A 23307-nucleotide genomic window follows, 5' to 3' on the forward strand; every position below is an offset into this window, starting at 1 on the left:
TGCGGGGCGCTGGGTTCGATCCTCAGCACCACATACAAATAAAATAAAGATGTTGTGTCCCCCGAAAACTGAAAAATAAATATTAAAAAAGTTCTCTCTCTCAATCTTCTCTCTCTTTTAAAAGAAAAACAGGTTTATTTGGTGAATGCTGATGGCAAACATCATCCATGAAAGACCAGGTGGGAAAGGTGTTTTGATGGGTAAAAACACAAACAACGTGAAAAAGCAAGGGAACAGATTGTTACAAACCAAGATACTCCAATAACTCCACTGACACCACAGGGGAAGAAATGTCAGAAAAAAATTTTAGAATGCACATAGTTTAACTGATCTCTGAGGTAAAGGACAATATAAGGAGTAAAATCAGAGAGAAAATAAAGTTAAGTGAAAGGATCACTTCAATAAAGGATAGAATTTCTGAAAAAAAAAATCAACTAGAAATCCTTGAAATGAAGGAATTGATAAAACAAATTAAAACTTCAATTGAAAGCATCACCAACACACTAGATCACTTGGAAGATAGCGTTTCAGGTTATTAAGACAAAATATATAATCCTGAAAACAAAGTTGATGGTGAAGAAAAGATGTTAAGGAACATTATAATGATCAGATCTAGTCACAGAACTATCCCTACTCAATTGGGAAAAAAATAGGCTAAATCTCTTTTAGGAAAGACTGGTAAAGAGATTATAGCCAGTTGAATTTGAATGCATCTTTCAAAGGTATGTTATGGTTTCTAATTTATACAAATACTCTTATATTCCTATAAATTGTGAATTTTTCTCCTATAATTGATACATTTTTATGAATAAGTTAATACAAAATATTTAATTATACTCTTAATTCAATAAATGCCATCCTTTCATGGTGTTTTCTAATGTCGATTGTTAGAATTAAAAATAATATTGCTTGTATGTTCCTCTTGGAACCAATCGTCTTTTTATTATAGTGCTTTCAAGTTGAGATATTTGGGCTCTCTAGATATGCAATCACATCGTTTGCAAATAGTAGTTGACTTTTTCTAGTCCTGTTTTTTACCAAATGTATTGGCCTTACTATGGTTAGTTAATTCCAGAATAAACAAATTACTTGAAATCATGAACTACCTTATTTTATGCAGTACTAGGTTTTGTTGGGGAGTGTTTATGTCACTACAGAAAGCCAATCATACTTTGTTCATACCAAAAAGCACTGTAGTGTTTTAAAAGGTAAGATTATGGAAAGAGGGAATAACTATTTTTAGTAGAAAAAAATATTCGCTTAAGAAACTTCTCTTTACTTTCCAACAAATGAAGAACTGATTTTTCATTTTCCATGTATAATAAACTCTAACAGAATAAATTCTGTGAGAATAAACTACTTTCCTTTCTTCATGAGAAGGTGATTTTTGTCCAATTTTATAGAGAGTGCTTTCAGTTTCTAAGACAACATGTTCCAGGAAAGCAGGCAGAAGCCACATATGAACATGGAGTATTTGAAATTTGGCTGGTTTGAGTTGAATGTGCTATGAGTATAAAATACATGCTTGAATTTATAGATAATACAAAAACTATATAGAAGTAACACTCATAATAGTAATTATATATTTAAATATTTTTGGATACATTGATTTAAGTAAAATATTTTGCATATTTAATCTCATCTCTGTTACATTTTTTACCTGGCTTCTAGAAAATCTGAAAAAAAAAACACTTTAGCTTGCTTTACAGTTTTATTTGTCAGCACTATTCTAATAGTGCTTTTTCATTTTAACTGAGATATAATTCACATATCATATGATTTACCATTTAGAAGTGTACAATTCAGTGCATTTAGTGCACTTACAATCTGCACTACCACCATTCTCTGCAGCTTCAGACTTTTTATGAGCCCAGAACAACATCGTATTCATAAGCAGTCATTCTTCATCCCCCTCTTCCCTTCATCTCCTGGCAATCACTAATATTTCTACATGTATAAAACTTCTTCTTAGTATTTCATATAAAAGGAATCATTTCATAGATTATCATTTTGTCTTTATTATTTCACTTACCATAATGTTTTATCAAGACTCATTTAAGTTGTAATGTATCAGTATCTCATATGCTTGTATAGCGCAATAATACGCCAATTGTAATTAAATACTGCAATTCCTTTATCTCCTCCATTTTGGTGAACATTTGGATTGTGTATACTTTTTGGCTATTGTGAATGGTGCTGCGATGGACACTTATAAAAAAAAGTGCTTATTTGAGTACCTGTTTTCAATCCTTGGGATTATAGTCATGGGAATGGATTTTCTGGGGCAGATGGCAATTCCATGAAAAACTTTTTGAGGAACAAGAAAACATTTTTACAATGTCTGTGCCACTTATCAGCAATGCAGTAGGGTTCCTGTTTCTCTACATGCTTGCCAACACTTATTTTCTAGTTTTTGATAATAGCAATTACAACAGGTGTGAAATGGTATGTCATTGTAATTTTAAATTGAATTTTTAAAAAGTAAATGATCTAAACATATTTTCACATGCTTGCTAGCCATTTGCTATTTGGGTAGGGATAAATGTCTATTCAAATCCTTTCTCCATGTATTTTTTAAGTTGTTTGGCCTTTATTATTGAGTTATGAAAGTTCTCTATATATTCTAGATAAAAAAATTTATCAAATATATGATTTTCAAAATTTTTTTTCTTTTCTGTAGGCTTTAAAAACCTTTTTCTCTGTCGGCTGTGAATTTTAATTTTCTTGGTTCTTTTTATTCATATACAATATTAGAATTTATTTTGACATAATTATGAAATATAATGATGAAACATACTTTGCACTCATTCAGTCCCCAATATTTCCTTTCCCCTCTCATTCTCTCTCCCCATGTTACCTTACCTCTACTCTGGGGATCTTTTTGCTATATACTTATGGGTTTTTTTAGTGCCTTATAGATATACATGATGGTGAGATTCATTGCAATATATTCACATAAACATATAGGAAAGTTAGATCAGATTCATTCCACTGTTCTTCCCTTATCCTGTCCTACCCCAACCCAAGCATTCACGTGTCTACTCCACAGATTTTGCTTCTATTTTGATGGAACCACTCCCCTATTCTCTCTTTTGATAATGTCTTTGGATGGGGTTTTGTATTTCCTTCACTTTTACAAAGTCTAAATTAACTCTCTTTTTATTTTGTCATTCATGCTTTTTTGTGTCCAATTGAAAAGTACACTGTGAAATTCAAGGTCATAAATATAGGCTCCTATATTTTATTTTAATAACTTTAAAGATACAGCTCATTGACTCATTTTGAGTCAATATATATATATATATATACATATATATATATGGTAGTGAGTTAGGGGTCTAAAAACATTCTTCCATGTTTTCCTTTCCATTTATTCCAGAACCATTAAGATAATTCTTTCACCCATTGAATGACCTTAGCATACTTGCTTAAAGTTAATTATCCATAGATGTATAAGCATAAATTCTGGAATTTAATTCTATATGTTGGGTTGTATGCCTTTCTGTAGGCCAGTATCACATTTATTTTTTTTAAATAAAAATACTTTATTTGTGTATATTATATATATATATATATATATATATATATATATATATATATATATATATATATATATATTTTATTGGTTATTCAAAACATTACAAAACTCTAGACATATCATATTTCATACATTTGTTTCAAGTGGGTTATGAGCTCCCATTTTTACCCCAAATACAGATTGCAGAATCACATCGATTACACATCCACATTTTTACATAATGCCATATTAGTAACTGTTGTATTCTGCTACCTTTCCTATCCTCTACTATCCGTATCACATTTATGATTGCTGTAGTTTTGTACAGCAAACTGGTTACAACATTGTATTTTTTTTTTTTTTTGGCTATTAATGGGATGTAGACATTCCATATAAATTTGAAGAATTTTCTGAAAAAAGGTAATTTGAATTTAGATAGAATTGCATTAAATCCGCTGAGTAGTTTGAGCACTTTTGCAACCTCAACAATATGAAAACTTTCCAATCATAATTTATGACTTTTCATTTTCTTAGGTCTTCTTTAATTTCTCTAACAATGTTTTATATATTTTCATGTACAAGTTTTTCAACTCCCTGAAAAAATTTTTTTTCAGATAGTTTAGTAATACTATCACAAATGGAAGAGTTCTATTTCCTTTGTGGAGTCTTCATTTCTGGTTTATAGAAATATAACTAATTTCTCTGTGTTAATATTTTGTCCTACAACTATGTAAATTTGTTGATTTATTTCACAAATGTTTGTTCACATTCTTTGGAATTTTACATATATAGAATCAAATCATTTGCAAATTGAGAAAAGTTTTGTTATTTTCTATTTACATGCCTTTTATTTATCTTTCTTTTCTAAGTGTTCTATGTAGATCTTTCAGTATAATATTGAATAGCAGTAGTGAAAGTGGGCGATTTTGTCTTATTTCTGATATTAGCAGAAAAGCTTTTGTCTTTGATTGAAGAGTATGATATTAAATGGAATTTTCATAAATGCCCATTATTATCTTAAGAAAGTTCAGTCTCATCTTAGTTTGCCACGTATTTTTTCATAAAAGTATTCTGAATTCTATCAAGTGCTTTCTCCCTATTTATTGAGATGTACAACTGTGTGTACAGTTGTTTTTCCTTAATTCTATTAAATGGTGTATATTACATTGATTTATTTTCCTATTATTAGTTACCTGTTATTTAATGAATTATTAAAGAATGCCCTCTCCACATTTATATGATGCAACTTAGGAAGCTAAGCCAGGAGGATCCCAAGTTCAAGCCTGGTCTCAGCTATTTTATGAGTCCCTAAGCAACTTAGCAAGACATAGTCTCAAATTTAAAAGTACTTAGATGCAGCTCAGTGGTAAAGCGCCACTGGGTTTGGTCCACAGTACTAAAAAATAATTAAGTGTTTAAGTCCTAACCCTCCTCAGTACATCAAAATATAACCTCACTTTAGAGATAGTATCTCTAAAGAGGTTGTTGAAGTTTTTAAGAGTGACTCTAGTTGTTAGAATTGAACTGATAAGATTGTTAAAGTGGGTCCCACTTTAATTTAAATGGTATCCATATGAGAAGAGACCATTAGGATACACAGAGAAAACCAAGGTTGGGTGTGTATAGAAAGATGACTATACATGAAGGAATTAAGAGGACAACGACTGCAAGTGACATAGACAACCTTCAGAAGAAATCCACCATGCATATTACTTTTATCTTAGATTTTTATCCTCCACAATTGTGGGAAAATAAAATTTTGCTGCTGAAATCATTCAATCTGGTATGGTCTTATGGCAAACCTCACAAACTTATACTTCCCTAGCATTTCTAGGTAAATCCCATTTAGTCAATGGTGTGCAATCATTTTTACATACTTTTGGATTTGGTTTGCTAGTTTTCATAGATTTCCACATCTATTTATAAGGGATATTCATTTGGAGATCTGTTTTGTTTTGTTTTTGTTTTTGTTTTGGCATCTTTGTCTGGTTTTAGGCATAAGAATGAATCTGACATACAAGAATGTGTTGTAAATGCTGCCTGGAAAGACATTTGTGGTGTTCTCTGTATTGACAAACAAACAAGCATTATTAAAACACAACCCCAACCTCTCAAGCTCTCTAAGACACAGTCCTATTGTCCACTCTGGCACAGGCAAGAAAAGTCAGGAATGTTTACTGCCTCAGGTTGCCTGAACTGGAATTGAGACATATGGTTGGCAGTTACTATTTGAAATGCCAAAATGTTCCAAAATTTAAGCACTTGGGATCATAAACTATTTTCACCTCAAAGACAAAAGTATCCATGTTCTTCCTTCCACAACCTAAACTACTATGTTTTTATAAAGAGCCCTGTGCATCCCAAATAAGAGCCAGGCATATTGGGGCACACCTGTAATCCCAGCTTGGCTGAAGCAGGAGAATTTCAAGTTTAAATCCACCCTCATCAACTTAGTAAAGCCCTAAGTAACTTAGCAAAACCCTGTCTGAACAAAAAGTTTGCGGGGGGGAGATTGCTGGCTGGAGATGTGACTCAGTGGTTAAGTGCCCTGGGTTCAATTCCCAGTATCTTAAAAAAAAAAAAAAAAAAGCCACTGGAGTGATAATTTGGAATATATTGTGTGAGTTTGCAGGATATTTTTATACACAGCTTTTAATAATTTAACAGAAATTCTTAAGCTTTCATTTAAAATTTACAATAAGAATATAGATTTGGCCACTTACAGTACATAAAATATCATGTTTTAAATTCAGGTATAAAAATAGTTTTCCTATTTTTTTCATCACAAACTATGTATTCTTAGAGCATTACAATTTTGCTTTTATTTATTGTCTCTGTGAGACTCACAGTCTGTATCTTAATGTCAAATTTTATATGGACAAAGAATGATTTTGATTTGGGAACAATAAATAAAATAGTAGAGAAGATCCTATGCAACACTTTGTGTATTTGTGTATATTCTGTATTAGTTTGTTTGCTTTTAAAATATTAAAATCTACCAACATTCAGAATATCTAATGTATTCATTTTTCCTAGATTCCTGTTCAACTTTTTTATAGTTTCCAATAAGCGTAATTGTCTTTTTAAAATTTTTTTTAGTTGTTGATGGACACAATACCATTATTTTATTTATTCATTTTTATGTAGTGCTGAAAATTAAACCCAGTGCCTTACACATGCTAGGCAAGCACTCTACCACTGAGCCACAACCCCAGCCTCAGAGTTTTTATGGCAATTTATAAAATTTTACATAAACACAGACAAGAAATTCCTGATGCATGGAATTATAGTATTAATTATAATAGTTCATAAGCATATATTGCTGTTTGTAAGTTAGCACTCTAATATTTACAAATATCAATATATCTAATCTTCAAAATAATACCAAGGAGGTAGACCATTCCTATGGGCCCTTCTACTAATCCTATGGTAGGAGAGGTAAAGCATCCTGCCGTAAATCCCTAAATCACACATGTCTAGTGCATGTTGGTACCACAATTCAAATCCAGGGAGTTCAACTCCTGAGACTGTGTGCATACCCCCATGATATTAAGTGAAGCTAGCCAATCCCTAAAAAACAAATGTCAAATGTCTTCTTTGATATAATGAGAGCAACTAAGAACAGAGCAGGGAAGAAGAGCAGGAGGAAAAGATTAACATTAAATAGAGACATGAGGTGGGGGGGAAAGGGAGAGAAAAGGGAAATTGCATGGAAATGGAAGGAGACCCTCATTGTTATACAAAATTACATATAAGAGGTTGTGAGGGGAATGGGAAGAAAAAAACAAGGAGAGAAATGAATTACAGTAGATGGGGTAGAGAGAGAAGATGGGAGGGGAGGGGAGGGGGGATAGTAGAGGATAGGAAAGGTAGCAGAATACAACAGTTACTAATATGGCATTATGTAAAAATGTGGATGTGTAACCGATGTGATTCTGCAATCTGTATTTGGGGTAAAAATGGGAGTTTATAACCCACTTGAATCTAATGTATGAAATATGATATGTCAAGAGCTTTGTAATGTTTTGAACAACCAATAAAAAAGATATTATTTCTCTATAAGTGATAAAGTAACAAATTTTCCCATAAGTAATAAAAGTGATTCAAAATGGGGATTAAAAAATAAAAGTCATCTGCCTAGAGGTCAAATGTATTAATTTTAGGTGAAGAATGAGAATACAATTTTAACTGCAACAAAATTTAAAACAACCTGCCAAGAATTTAGAAAGAAGACTTAAAAATCATATTGAATTTCTGTGAAATACGGTTATATGAATTTATGTTAATTTGTACATTTATATGTTTGCATTTTTATAATGAATATAACATGTTACAAATTATAAAATCACTAACGCAGAAAGATTTCTACTTAAAATGTATATTGCAGTTACATATTCTATTAACAATAGAATATTGTATAGTTTGGAGCTTCTTATTTCTTCTTTAAAATATAGTTCACAGATTCCTCAAAAATGACTCTGGAATTCTAAACTAATAAACCTTATGAAGGCATATTCTTCCTATCTGAAATTAAGACTGAATTAAGCTTGTATTCATTTGCTTTATCTCTTTAGAAAGTAATTTTAAAGCAATCACCTTTTAAACCCACACAAAACATTTTTTTTTAGTCTACAGCCTATATTTAACATTTAATGAGAATTTCACTCTATGCATATGCATAATTTTATTCACTTTGATGTATCAGAAGAGAAAAAAATATGTACTTTAATGGGATAATATTTGTTCTCAAGGATTTTAATTTTCATTCGCATGTGTAACAGTTACTTTTGCATTTTCTTAATGTTGTCTCAAATGTTATTCTTACTTACAAAAATAAATAAATGTTAAAACATCGTTCCTAAGTAACTTTCACAACTAAAACTAAAGGTGTTTTTTTTCTCAAAATAAAATATGACTGTTTTAATATCTGTTATAAGAATCGAGAAGAAAATAGTAAATTATAGTTTCATCATCTCACATAAAATCAAAGGTTGAAAATAAAACAAGATATGACTTTTATAAGAAATTTCACTGTCTGTATCTAAATAATAACCATTCATCCTTCCAAATAATAATCTTATAAAAGTGCTACATATTTTTTTCATTCAAAATATATTCAGTATTTCATCATAAAAATAATGTGGCTAGAATACTACCAATTTGATTTAAATAGTTTATTTTAATATTTATTTTTTTAGTTGTAGGTGGACACAATATATTTATTTCATTTTTATGTGGTGCTTAGGAATGAACCCAGTGTCTCACAAGTGCTAGGCAAATACTCTATCACTGAACCACAACCCCATCCCTAAATAGTTTTTTTAAAGATTTTTTGAACATTTCTTTAGTTGTAGATGGACACAATACCTTTATTTTATTTGTTTATTTTTATGTGGTGCCAGGTATTGAACCCAATGCCTCAAACATGCTAGTAAAGTGCTCTATCACTGAGTCACAACCCCAGCCCCTTTGTTTAAATAGTTTTTAAGTGATTTATTCTGGCATAACATTTAAATTATGTTTGAATACACTGTGTATGGAATATTAAGTAATTATGGAGCAATTAAAGTTGTTTTATTTATGTTTTCATGCTTCATAAGTAGTAGTTATAATGGTTTCTCATTAGATTTATGTTATGTAGTACAATTCTTACATACAAATATGTTAACATTCTTAATTTAAATGATACATGTTTAATTAGGTATTATGTGGTTATGGTGTTATATTATATCCTTCTTTAGTATATATTTAAACTCATATCAAAGGAGGCACATGTATAGTCTGACATTAGTCATACTAGTAGGATCTTGAAAAATTGACCATAAAGTTCTGCTGCTATTAATGGTCACTCTTGATTTCTTTTTATTTGTTCTAATTAGTCATAAACAGTGAAATTAATTCTGACACATCATACATAAATGGAGTATAACTTCTCATTTTTTCTGGTTGTACTTGATGTAGAATCACACCAGTGGTATAGTCATATATACACATAGGGTAAAAATTATGAATTCATTCTACTATCCTTCCAACCCCCATACCTCATTCCCTCCTTTCACTCCCCTCTGCCATATTAAAAGTACCTATATTCTTCCCTATATTCCCACACCTTATTAACATCTGTATATCAAAGAAAACACCTGATCTTTGGTCTTTTGGAATTGGCTTATTTCATTTACCATGATATTATCCACTTCCATCCATTTACCAGCAAATGTCATAATTTAATTCTTCTTTAAGGCTGAGTAGTATTCAGCCTTAAATATATATACATTTTCTTTATCCATTCATCTGTTGAAGGACACCTAGGTGGTTCCATAGTTCAGCTATTGTGAATTGAGCTGCTATAAAAATTGAGGTGGCTGTGTCACTGTAGTATCAGCATTTATTTACATTCTTTGGTATGAACCGAGGAATGGGATAGCTGGGTTAAACAATGGTTCCATTCAAAGTTTTCTGAGAAATCTCCATACTGCTTACTATAATGGTTGGACCAATTTGAAGTCCCACCAACAAAGTATTAGTGTACCTTTTCCCCCCAAATCCTTGCCAGTATTTATTTTTGGTTGTATTTTTTATAATTGCCATTCTTTTGGAATGAGATGAAATCCTAGAGTAGTTTGGTTTGCATTTCTCTAATTGCTAGAGATGTTAAACCTTTTTTTTCATATATTTTGACCATTTGTATTTCTTCTTCTGTGAAGTGTCTGTTCAGTTCCTTAGCCCATTTATTGGTCGTTTTATTTATTTATTTTTGGTGTTAAATTTTTTGAGTTCTTTATATATCCTGGAGATTAATGGTCTATCTGAAGTGCATGTGGTAAAATTTTCTCCTATTCTTAAAGTTCTCTTGATTTATAGAGTAAAATACAAGTTAAGCAAATTCCATCATTGGAATTAACTGATTCATGACACTTTAAGATATGGGCAAGAAAGTGAACAGACACTAATCAGAAGAAGAAATATAAATTGTCAACAAATATATAAAAAATGTGCAACATCTCTAGCAATTAGAGGAATACAAATTAAAGCTATATTGAGATTTCATCTCACTCCAGTCAGAATGGCAATTATCGAGAATACAAATAACAATAATTATTACAACAATATTTGTTGGTGAGGATATGGGTAAGAAGGGAATGTTCATACATTGCTAGTGAGTCTACAAATGGTTCTCTAGAAATGCATTCTGGAAATCAGTGTGGTGATTCCCTAAAACATTAGAAATAGAACCACCATTTGATCCAGCTATCTCACTCCTCAGCATATATCCAAAGAATTTAAAACCAGTATAATACAGTGATACAGCCGCATCAATGTTTACAGAAGTTCAATTCACAATAGCTAAGAGTTGGAACCAAACTAGATGCCCTTAAAAGATAAATGGGCAAAGAAAATGTTATGTGTGTGTGTATTACTTGATCATAAAGAAGAGTGACTTTGTGACATTTACTGGAAAATATCATGCTAAGTGAAATAAGCCAGTCCCAAAAAAGCAAAGGTCAAATGTTTTTACTGATATGTTAAAGCTAACATATCAGTGGAAAAATAGATACTTAGTAGATTAGACAAAGGAGAATGAAGGGAAGAAAGGAATAGCAATGATAGTGGAATAAATGCCAAATAATTTTCTATGTACTTATATGAATATATCATAGTGAATCCCACCATCATGTACATCCCTAAGAATGGAATCCTAATTAGAATAACATCTATGTCATGCTTGTATAGTTATATGAAAATGAATTCTAGGGGCTGGGGTCGTGGGTCAGCAGTAGAGTGCTTGCCTAGCATATGCAAGGCCCTGGGTTTGATCCTCAGTACCACAAAAAAATAAATAAAATAAAGGTATTGTGTACAACTACAACTCAAAAATAAATATGTTTTAAAAATAAATTCTGTTGTCATGTATAACTAAAAAGAACCAATAAAAATATTCAAAAAGTAAAAAATACAAGAAAAACCATGTTACAATTTAAAATTATTTTTAAGTGAAGCTAAATTTAAGTCTGCATGATGCTTATGAGAAGGTAATGAGAACATTGCAGAATGAGAAACACTTAATTTTTATTACCAGGTCAATACAGTTCATTTGAAATTGATTTGAAGATCTCTCTCCTAATTCTACCTCCTCTGACCCAATTTAGCTCATGGAGTCTTTTAGGAGGCTCCCCAAAACACAGTGATGTGTTAATGCCATCTATCTATGGGTAACCATGCAACCTTCCCCTTCCCCCTAAAAGGACTTGCATACCAGAATGTCACTTTAGAGTTAACTTGGGATTGTTTACTTTCTACACTTCATATCCTGTGACATCCAATAAGAAGAAAATCAACCCTTCTGATAATCAGACTAGCTCCAAAGTTAACAGATCCCCCCCAACCTCACCCCCTGCAATCCCACATAACCCCAGTAGAATGCTGTTAACAGTCAACTGCTTTTAAATGAGTTATCTTGCCATAGTATTATGTTCCCTGGTCCATTTTGACATTCTGGCTTCTGTTTAGATTGTTTGTGTGTGTGTGTGTGTGTGTGTGTGTGTGTGTGTTGGGGTGGGGGGGCGTATGGGGGATTGAACTCAGCGCCTTGTGCATGCAAGGCAAGCACTCTACCAACTGAGTAATAACCCCAGCCCCTAGATTGTTGATTTAACTAACTGCTAAGCCTCCCTTGTTTTATGTCAGAAACCATCAGGAAGCTGAACTTACCCAACCAAACCCTTCCTCGGGATAAAACCTAATATTAGTCAATTTTCAGTCATTATAATGTATACCTGAAAACCAGTTAAGAAAAAGCTAAAAGTTTTTGAGATTCCAGTCCATGGTTGATTAACTATGTTACTCTGTGCCTGTGGCGAGGCCACACCTCATGGAATAAGTGGTTGCTGGATCAAAATCTGCTCACCTAAGATCAGGAAGCAAAAAAGGAATGATGGAGTAGGGATCCCACGATCCCCTTCAAGGGCATTCCCCAATGATCTAAAGACCTCTGATAGCCTTTTAATGGTCCCACCAACTCCCAGCAGTGCCTCTCTATAGACCAATCCTTTAAAATACAGTCATTTGGGGGACAATTATCTAAGCTCTACTAATTGATATGAACTGACTTATGTCTCCAAAAATTTCATTTTTTAATTTTTGTTGAAGTCTTAACCCTCACAAACCACACAATATAACTGTATTTGGAAATAGAACTTTCAAAGACATTACTATCTAGAAATGATTCCATTAAGGCATGTCTGATTCCAATCTGATGGGAGTCATTATAAGAGTGAAGGTTAAAACATTAAAAATATACAAGCTATATGTGCAACTAGAGAAAAGACAATTGAGGACACAGAAAGAGGCAGTCATCTGCAAGCAAAGGAGATATGCTTCATGAAAACCCAAACCTCTGACACTTTGACTATGGACTGCAAGATTCCAAATAGGGAGAAAATAAATTTCTGTTTAAATGATCCAGCCTGTGGCACTTTGTTTTGACAACCCTAGCCATCTATAACAATAGTTGATCTTTGATTCTCCCAACCCATTCTTAATATCTTGCAGCCTAAGCAAACCATATCCCTTTCCTTACTTGGATTCTATGCAGTTTTTCCTGATATGTTCTCCATTGTTGCAGCAAGTTAATAAAATTAAATTTGCTTCAACCAGGGTTTGTTATGATGGGCTTTATAATCTAATTCCTGAGATTCAAAATTACCCCTGAGGTCAGAAACTCACCTTGATATAAAAAGCCTATATTTTCTCTCCCTTTCCAAGAGTTTTATTCCCTCCATATGTAAAGACCTTGATAACAATAGCTTTTTTATTGGACCATCATTTGGCAATTACTTTATTTTCAATGCATGAAATTGGGTTTTGAAAATCTCAGATCTGATGGTATTGAGAACTTATAGGAAAGGTGTTATAAATCTTTTAATACTCCATGATGAGATTACAAAACAATCATAAAACATCAGTTAATTCTTCAGTTACTTGCTATGATGTTAAGATGTGTAATGGATACTATGATTTAGCTCTGCTTTCATTCCAGTCATATCTCATTCCCTTATTAGAACATGGAAATGTATTATTATCTTTATACATTAAAAGCATCAACATATTTTCAGAGGAAATGAACCCCTTTATTTTTATCCAACTTCTAATTTTATAGACATTAGTTCACACTCTCCACCTATAATATATTAACAAACTCTAAAAACACACATTGGGAATCTTAAAATCCTAGAACAATTGATTACTCTCGATAAAGTTTTATTGCAAATTTTTATAAAAATATTATCTCCTGAGAAAAATGATGCAAGATTTTTACTAGAATTTGGATCTTAAATGTCCCCCAAAGGCCCATGTGCTAAAGATTTGATCCCTAGCTTGGCAGCATTGGGAAGTATGGGAAGTTTAAGACAAGAGGCCTAATGGATATATTCTGGTCATTGGAAGTACACCCTTGGAGAGGATTGTGGCATCTCAGTTTCTCTTTCTATCTATTTCTCTCTCTCTCTCTCTCTCTCTTGCTCCCTCCCTCCCTCCCTCCCTCCCTCCCTCCCTTCCTCCCTCTGCTTTACTCTCTTTCTTCCTTTCCATTTTTTTTAAAGCATCCCAACTGTGAGATGAGAGGTTTAGCTCCACCATGTACTCTCTGCCAAGATGTACTCTCAGCACAAGCCCAGAAACAATAGACCAACTGACACTGGATTAAAACACTGGCAAATTAGATTAAAATGAGGTAACGAATACTACCCTCATTACAGACTGATGGTTATTCAAGGTATTTGAAGATCAATTCAATCAGCCAATTTTAACTCTTGTTTTCAGACATGCTACCTGGCTTCTGAAAGTTTTATTAATCAAATGAGACAACAGAATTCTACCCTTCATTACTTTTCTAGTGTGAGACCATCTCCTTTCTCATAGTGAATCATTAAAGATGTAGAAATTATGACATAAATTTCAACTACTATAAGAAAACCTTGGAGCAGCGCTCCAAGATAAAGGCACAGGAAACAACTTTCTTGGTAGAACTCTAAAGCTCAGAAAATAATTTATTCCTCTGTGCTTTGCTCTTATTATTCCCTACAGCACTTCCTTATCTGACTTAGTCATTTTTATCCCTAAAATTCAGGATTCACATTTCAAACTCAGTCATCTATTACTTGAGAAATTCTTTTTTAAATTCTAGATGGTTAAGACATTTGCAATAACCAATAGAGTTTTATTTACATCACTATATAATATTTAAAATATTGTGTTGTATTTCTATATTGTATTTTATGGGTTTGAAATTACTTTTCTCAATAAGTTCCATACTCCTCCAATAAAGATATAACACTACATTTATACTTACAATTTAGTATTTATAGGTATGGAAAAATAGATCTCTAGCTTGCACTCTACATAAAAATCAACTGAAAATGAACTAAAAACCTAGGAAATAGATCATAAATTTCAACTACTATAAGAAAACATAGGGGGAACACTCCAACATAGAGGCACAGGAAACAAATTTCTCAGTAGGACTCCTAAAACTCAGCAAATAATACCAAGAATTAATAAATAAGTTGGTGTCAAATTAAAAATAAAAAACAACTCTGCAGAACAAAACAATTAATAGAATAAAGAGAGAGCCTACAAAATGGGAGAAATCAGCTACTTGTCTGAATTGATAAACATAACACCTAAAGAATTTTTCTAAAAAACACTCCCCTCCAAAAAAAGAAAAGAAAACCTCCCCAAACCCCAAATAACACAACCAATAAATGGGCAAATGAAATAAACAGGCATTTATCAAAATAAGAAGTACAAATAATCAACAAACATATAAAATTCTTCAACATTTCTAGCAAAAAAAAAAAAAATGGAAATTCAAATCAAAACCACACTGTAATTTCATCTTACTTCAGTTAAAATAGTAATCATTAAGAATACAAATAGGTTGCAGGTGAAGCAGAAAATTACAAGATAAGCACAACTCCAGAGCCTGCTTAGAAAGAAGCTACATTGAGATAGTTCAGTGGGGACCAGAAAGCTGCAGAGTTTTAGAAAGTGAGCAGTTGAGACTGGAGGAGGAAGCCCAGCCCGGCCCCCCACCCACCAGACTGAAGGAAGCCCATCAACCCTTAAAACACATATACCAGGGCGTGGCTACCAGCACAGTTCTGTGGCTGATCCAGGTACCCGGTTTCCAACTCCCCCACCCTTAACTGCGATAACTCAAAATTTTTCCCACAAGCTTTTGGAGGGTGTAGCTATCAACGCAAAACAAAAACTGTACAGGAACCTGGTTTCCACCTCAGAGACCAGAGTAGGGAGGATACAGGTGGAAGCTCATGTCCTTTCACTCTGGCTATACCACCACCCTGAACACAGAGGCTCAAGCTAGGAATAGACAACTCCACCTACTGGAAGAAAGGAAAACAGAGTTCTAAGAGACTTTTTTTTCCTTTTTTTTTTGCTATCTTTTTTTTTCCTCTCTTTTCTTCTCTCTCTTTCACAACCTCAACATATGTGAAACCAAGAACTATGCATGAAATAGGACTTTAACAACTGAATCACCAATATAATATAATATAGAAGAATTGCATATGCCAAACCTCCCCCTTTTTTTCTTCCTTATTTTCTTTTTTCCCTCTCTCTTTTTTCTCGTTTCTTCCTTGTTATTTTTTATTCATTCTTACTCCCTCTATCCCACTTTCAACCCCCTAACTTTTACTAACTATACATAGGGTAACTTTCTAAACACAGATAGGAGGTTGAATCTATGCATTCTTCCATTAATTATCAGTCTATTGGTTAGAGTTCGCCAAAGTTGCTAAGATAGATTAACCTCATACCCTCACTCCTTTCCCCCTAAGCACAACATCCTTCATCTGAAATTCAGTTTTCTATATGCCACCAGAAATGATATGCCTTTTATGAAACTAATGACTCTGTTTTTAAATAATAATTGAAACCAATATCTGTAGACTTAGAGTCTAACTATAAATGTATTAATAATGAAAACGTGTGCTTAGATGATGTACTATTGATATTGGGAACTGTTAACATTGTCTTTCTCCACAAAAGAGGGATTTGGGAGCTATAAAAGAGCAATATAAATACATAAGGGGAAAATCATTAACACAACAGTTTCACAAAGGTGGAAAGAAACATGAGCAGTATGAAAAGACAAGGAAAGAAAGGACCACAAACAATGCAGGTCAATTCAACATTAGAAGAGGTAATATCTGCATCAGATAGAATGTCAGATAAAGAGTTCAGATGATCTGGAGTCTCAAGGAAGACATTAGACAGCAAAATCAGACAATGAAAGATCACTTTGACAATGAATTACATAAACAAATCCAAGAAGCAAAAGATCAACTCTAAAGGGAGATAGAGGTTATAAAAAAAGCAAACAGAAATCCTGGGTATGAAGGAAACAATAAATCAAATTAAAAACTCAAATGAGAGTATTACCAGCAGAGTAGAACACTTAGAAGATAGAACAATGAAGACAAAGTATTTCAACTTGAAAAGAACATAGATGGCTCAACAAGAATGTTAAGAAACCATGATCAGAACATCCAAAAAATATGGGATAACATAAAGAGACATTGGGATATAAGAGGGTATAGAGGTCCAAACCAAAGGAATGAGCAATCTTTTCAATGAAATAATACTAGAAAACTTACCAGACTTGAAGAATGAAACAGAAATCCAAATCCTAGAAGCCTACAGGATGCTGAATGTACAAAATCATAAGAGATCCACACCAAGACACAGTATAAAGAAGATGCCCAACATGCAGAATAAGGAGAGAATCCTAAAAGCCACAAGAGAGAGGAAGCAGATTACATTTAGGGGTAAACCAATCAGGATAACTGCTGATCTTTCAACACAGACTCTGAAAGCTAGAAGATCCTGGAACAACATATTTCAAACGCTGAAAGAAAATGGGTTCCAACCAAGAATCGTGTATCCAGTGAAATTAAGCTTCAGGATTGAAGATGAAATAAAAATCTTCCACAATAAACAAAAGTTAAAAGAATTTGCAGCTAGAAAACCAGATCTTCAAAACATCCTTGTCAAAACATTACAGGAAGAGGAAATGAAAAATAACAATGAAAACCAACAGTGGGAGGTAGTACAGTAAAGGAAAAACTAATCAAAGAGGAAAAACAAATCATGTTAAGTAACATAAATAAACAAATATGCCTGGATGTACAAACCATATCTCAATAGTAACCCTAAATGTTAATGGCTTAAACACACCAATCAAAAGACATAAGCTAGTAGACTGGATTTAAAAAAAAAGATCCAACAATATGCTGCCTACAGGAGAATCATCTAATAGGAAAAGACATACACAGACTGAAGGTGAAAGGTTGGGAAAAATCATACCAGTCATATGGACCTCGGAAGCAAGTAGGGGTGCCCATACTCATATCAAATAAAATAGACTTCAAGCCAAAGTTAATCAAAAGGGATAAATAAGGACACTACATACTGCTCAAGGGAGCCATACACCAACAAGACTTAACGATCATTAATATATATGCCCCAAACAATATTATAGCTACGTTCATCAAACAAACTCTTCTCAAGTTCAAGAGTTAAACAGACCACAACACAATAATCATGGAGATTTTAACACACCTCTCTCACCACTGGACAGATCTTCCAAACAAAAGTTGAATAAAGAAACTATAGAGTCAATTATACAATTAATAACTTAGACTTAATTGACATATACAGAATATACCACCCAACATCAAGCGGATACACTTTTTTCTCAGCAGCACATGGATTCTTCTCAAAAATAGAGCATATATTATGTCATAGGGCAAATCTTAGCAAATACAAAGGGGTAGAGACACTACCATGCATTTTATCTGATCATAATGGAATGAAATTGGAGATCAATGATAAAATAAGAAAGAAAAAATCCTACATCACATGGAGAATAAACAATATGCTACTGAATGAACAAAGGGTTACAGAAGATATCAAAGAGGAAATTAAAAAAATCTTAGAGGTAAATGAAAACTCAGACACAACATATCAAAATCTCTGGGACACTATGAAAGCAGTACTCAGAGGAAAATTCATTTCATGGAGTTCATTCCTTAAAAGAAGGAAAAGCCAACAAATAAATGACCTCACACTACATCTCAAAGGCCTAGAAAAAGAAGAACAAATCAGTAGCAAATGCAGTATAAGGCAAGAAATAATTAAAATCAGAGATGAAATCGAAACAAAACAAACAATAAAAAAATTGACAAAACTAAAAGTTGGTTCTTTGAAAAAATAAATAAGATTGATAGACCACTAGCCATGATAACAAAGAGAAGAAGAGAGAGAACCCAAATTACTAGCTTATGGGATGAAAAAGGCAACATCACAACAGACACTTCAGAAATACAGAAGATAATTAGAAATTATTTTGAAACCGTATACTCTAATAAAATAGAGGATAGTGAAGGCATCGATAAATTCCTTAAGACATATGAGCTACCCAGATTAAGTCAGGATGATATAAACAACCTAAACAGACCAATATCAAGTGAGGAAATAGAAGATTCCATCAAAAGATTACCAACCAAGCAAAGCCCAGGACCAGATGTATATACAGCAGAGTTTTACAAGAACTTTAAAGAAGAACTAATACCAATACTCTTCAATCTATTTCAGGAAATAGAAAAAGGGGGAGAACTTCCAAATTCATTCTATGAGGCCAACATCACTCTGATTCCAAAACCAGATAAACACACTTCAAAGAAAGAAAACTTCAGGCCAACATCCCTAATGAATATAGATGCAAAAATCCTCAATAAAATTCTGGCAAATCGGATACAAAAACATATCAAAAAGATTGTGCACCATGACCAAGTGGGATTCATCCCCAGGATGCAAGGCTGGTTCAATATATGGAAATTAATAAATGTAATTCACCACATCAACAGACATAAAGATAAGAACCATATGATCATATTGATAGATACAGAAAAAGCATTTGACCAAATACAGCATCCCTTTATGTTCAAAACACTAGAAAAACTAGGGATAACAGGAAATTACCTCAACATGGTAAAAGCTATATACGCTAAGCCTCAAGCCAGCATCAATCTAAATGGAGAAAAACTGAAGGCATTCCCTCTAAAATCTGGAACAAGACAGGGTTGCCCTCTCTCACCACTTGTATTCAACATAGTTCTTGAAAGACTATCCAGAGCAATTAGACAGATGAAAGAAATTAAAGGCATAAATATAGAGAAAGAAGAACTTAAGTTAGCACTATTTGCCAATGAAATGATCCTATACCTAGCAGACCCAAAAAGTTCAACCAAGAAACTTCTAGAACTAGTAAATGAATTCAGCAAAGTGGCAGGATATAAAATCAATACCCATAAATCAAAGGCATTCCTGTATATCTGTGAGAAATTATCTGAAATGGAAATGAGGACAACTGCCCCATTCATAATATCCTCAAAAAAATATAAAATACCTGGGAATCAACCTAACAAAAGAGGTGAAAGATCTATACAATGAAAACTACAGAACCCTAAAGAGAGAAATAGAAGACCTTAGAAGATGGAAGGATTTACCTTGCTCATGGATAGGTAGAATTAATATTATTAAAATGGCCATATTACCAAAAGCACTTTACAGATTCAATGCAATTCCCATCAAAATCCCAATGGCATTCCTTGCAGAAATAGAAAAATCTATCATAAAATTCATCTGGAAAAATAAGAGACCTGGAATAGTTAAAGTAATTCTAAGCAGGAAGAGTGAAACTGGTGATATCACAATTCCAGATTTTAAACTATACTACAGAGCAATAGTAACAAAACAGCATGGTACTGGCACCAAAACAGGCTGGTAAACCAATGGTACAAAATAGAGGACACAGAGACAAATCCACAAAATTACAACTACCTTATATTAGACAAAGGTGCTAAAAACATGCAATGGAGAAAGGAAGTGCATTTTTACTCTAAATAGCCAGACCTTGGAAATTTCATATGAGATGGGAAATGAGCTACACACCAATTATCATAGACCCAGGAGTCCAGGGAACTGAAGGAAATCAGGCATGGGTGCATTGGGGGTTTTAAAATTAGCAATACAATGGCTGAGAGATTTGGAAGCCTCTGGACTGAGATGGGCTTATGCTGGGCTGTCTGGAGCCCTGCAGCAGCTCAGGAAAACGCTCTTCAGGAACAGGAATTACAGTGCTCCCAACAGTCTAAAAAATAGAAATAATGACGCCTGCTGGGACAACAGTGCTCGTGATATATCAGTACTGTACCAAATGCTTTAACATTGACTTCACTCATTTAAATAGCTATTGCTTCTTGAGTTCCTACTCTGTGCCAGGTCCTATTCTAATAGCTGGGTCTGGGAGTGGACAGTATGGCTCTGATCCTGGCAGACTTGCCCTACAGTTGAGGGAAGCAGGAGAATATCCATGTAATGGTATAAAGAAAAAGATGATTTTCATATAGAAAAATACATCATGATAACAATCATTTCATATAAACAAAATTATGAGAGCAGGAATTGGGACAACATAAGTGTGGGCAGTCAGGGGAGACCTCTCATTGGTGGGGAGACCTCACTGGGTCTTGTTCCTTATACCTTCCTATGCACACATGCAGATATAATCCCTGTTTTGCTGACAGGGGTGTGGATAACATGTAAGACAACTCATTTTAATCAAGCTGGGTTTGAAACTCAGCTCTCCCTCTTTCCAAGGTCCAAGTTGCTCATCTGTTGTGATTTTTATCTAGACTGGCCATGGCAATTGACCAAGAAGGACCCTTTTTGGCATCTATTGTGATGTCTACACCTGTGCAGGGGGTGAGGGATATGGACCTTTCAGGACAACTACTGTCATGAATGCACAAAGTTTATTTCTTTAAGGTTTTTTCATGTATGTAAACATGTATTCATGCATTCATTCCTTCATTCAGCAAACAGTGATGGCACACCTACTATGAACCAGGCATCATTCTCAATGCTGAGGATATAGCATTGGGGGAGGGGAGAAGAAACAATATCCCCTCCCTGGCACAGCTGATATTCTTGTGAGTCTAAAAAAATCTAATGCACAAAAAAGTTCCACAATGATTAAATATATTTATTGAAAAGTGCTAATTGCATTTCACAAAAGTAAACCAGAATTATTGGGCTTTAGAGAGAGAGAGAGAGAGCTGGGAAGATTTTCCTTTAAATAGAGTAGTCAAGAGTGGAATTTCTCCAGTGGTGATTCTGTCAGGACTGAAAAAGTGAGAGTCTAGCAATCCACCAAGCTGGTAGGAAAATCTAGGGCAGAGAGAGCAGTAGATACCAGGACCTGAGTGCAGACTGGACTCGCTTGTCTGAGACCACTGGAACTGGATGGGTGCAGACGGAAGAGAGTGTTAAGGATGAGACAGGGGCAGAGCGAGGACAGCCTTCTAGATTCCATTCTAAGTGTGGTGGGATTCCACAGAGTGGTTCCAGCAGAAGAGCAATGCAATCTGGTGGGGATATTAGTGGAATATTTGCCTGCATTCCTCAGGTGCAATGAACCTGGGTATGTGTAGGACCTGTTGTAGGACCAGCCTCCCAGGGAAGGTGAGTGGACGAATGGATATAGGGCAGGATGTGTAGATGGATGGATGGATGGAAGGATGCATGGCAGTATGGAGGGCAGGATGGAAGGATGGGTGGGTAGGTGGGTGGGTGGATGGATGACTATGTGGCAGGCTGGCTGGATGAAAGGATGGGTGGATGGCAGGCTGGATGATGCCTGGCTAAAATGAAGGGTGAAAGAATCAATGAGTGAGTGAAGATGATCCACGGCTGTCCAGGAACTCGGGCTCATTGTATGTTTGTTTCCTGATCTAAGTGTTGATTTCCTGTGTCAACAGTGGTGAGCAGTAATGTGCTGTGAAGCTCTCCACATTTACAGTTGGCCTTTTCTACTCCTCACTGAGGGTACTAACGGGGCCTCTTTGTTTCTCTGTGCCTTCCTTCCCTCTCCTTTGCTCCCAGAAACTGTCCTCATCAGATGTGCTGACATTTCCAGAAAACCCACTCTGTGCCGGGCATTGTCCCAAATGCCTTGGTGCACCTGACCTCATTTGGTCTTCCTCTCAATAGGGAGGTGGACACACAATGACCTGATATTCCAGACAAGAAAGAAACAGGCTTCAGTCTCCTAAGAAACGTGCTCATACAGCAAACACAGATGAGGCCGACATTTGAGGCCAGGTGTGTTTGACTCCAAAGCCACACTTAGTACACATCCCCAGCACCTTTAGAAGCCTGGGTGAACCCTGTGGTGGCAGACGATACACCATGCATCTCCTGGGGACTCAGTGGAGCCCTGGCTGCAGCAGCTGGGAAGAGAGCCGTGGGATGGGCTGGCACCAGGGCTCTCTCCTTGACTCTTTCCTTCAGAATCTCTACACATGCTGGTTGCAGTGTCCACCTAGCAGCATTGTTCGTGTGGCTTAGTGGCCTCCTTCCATGAACCCTGGCACATGATCTGGAGGTTTCATGAACCCACATGTTTCTGCACAACCCCCATAATTAGTGACTGGCCTCTGAGCCACCAACCTCTGCCAAGAATATGTCCAGGACCTCAGGAGGCAGCCGCGTTGACGGCCAAAGCAAAATCAAGCTGGCATTTGCAGCACAAGGGGATGGATACTGGGCTTTGTACTGCTTGCTCTGTAGGGTTAGCCTCCAGGCCTTGAAGTCAGTCAGACTGGGGTTCAAATCCAGGTTGTTATTTTCTTTCTGTCTCATTTCAGAAC

This window comes from Marmota flaviventris, unplaced genomic scaffold (assembly GCF_047511675.1).
Source record: "Marmota flaviventris isolate mMarFla1 unplaced genomic scaffold, mMarFla1.hap1 Scaffold_146, whole genome shotgun sequence".
NCBI lineage: Eukaryota > Metazoa > Chordata > Mammalia > Rodentia > Sciuridae > Marmota > Marmota flaviventris.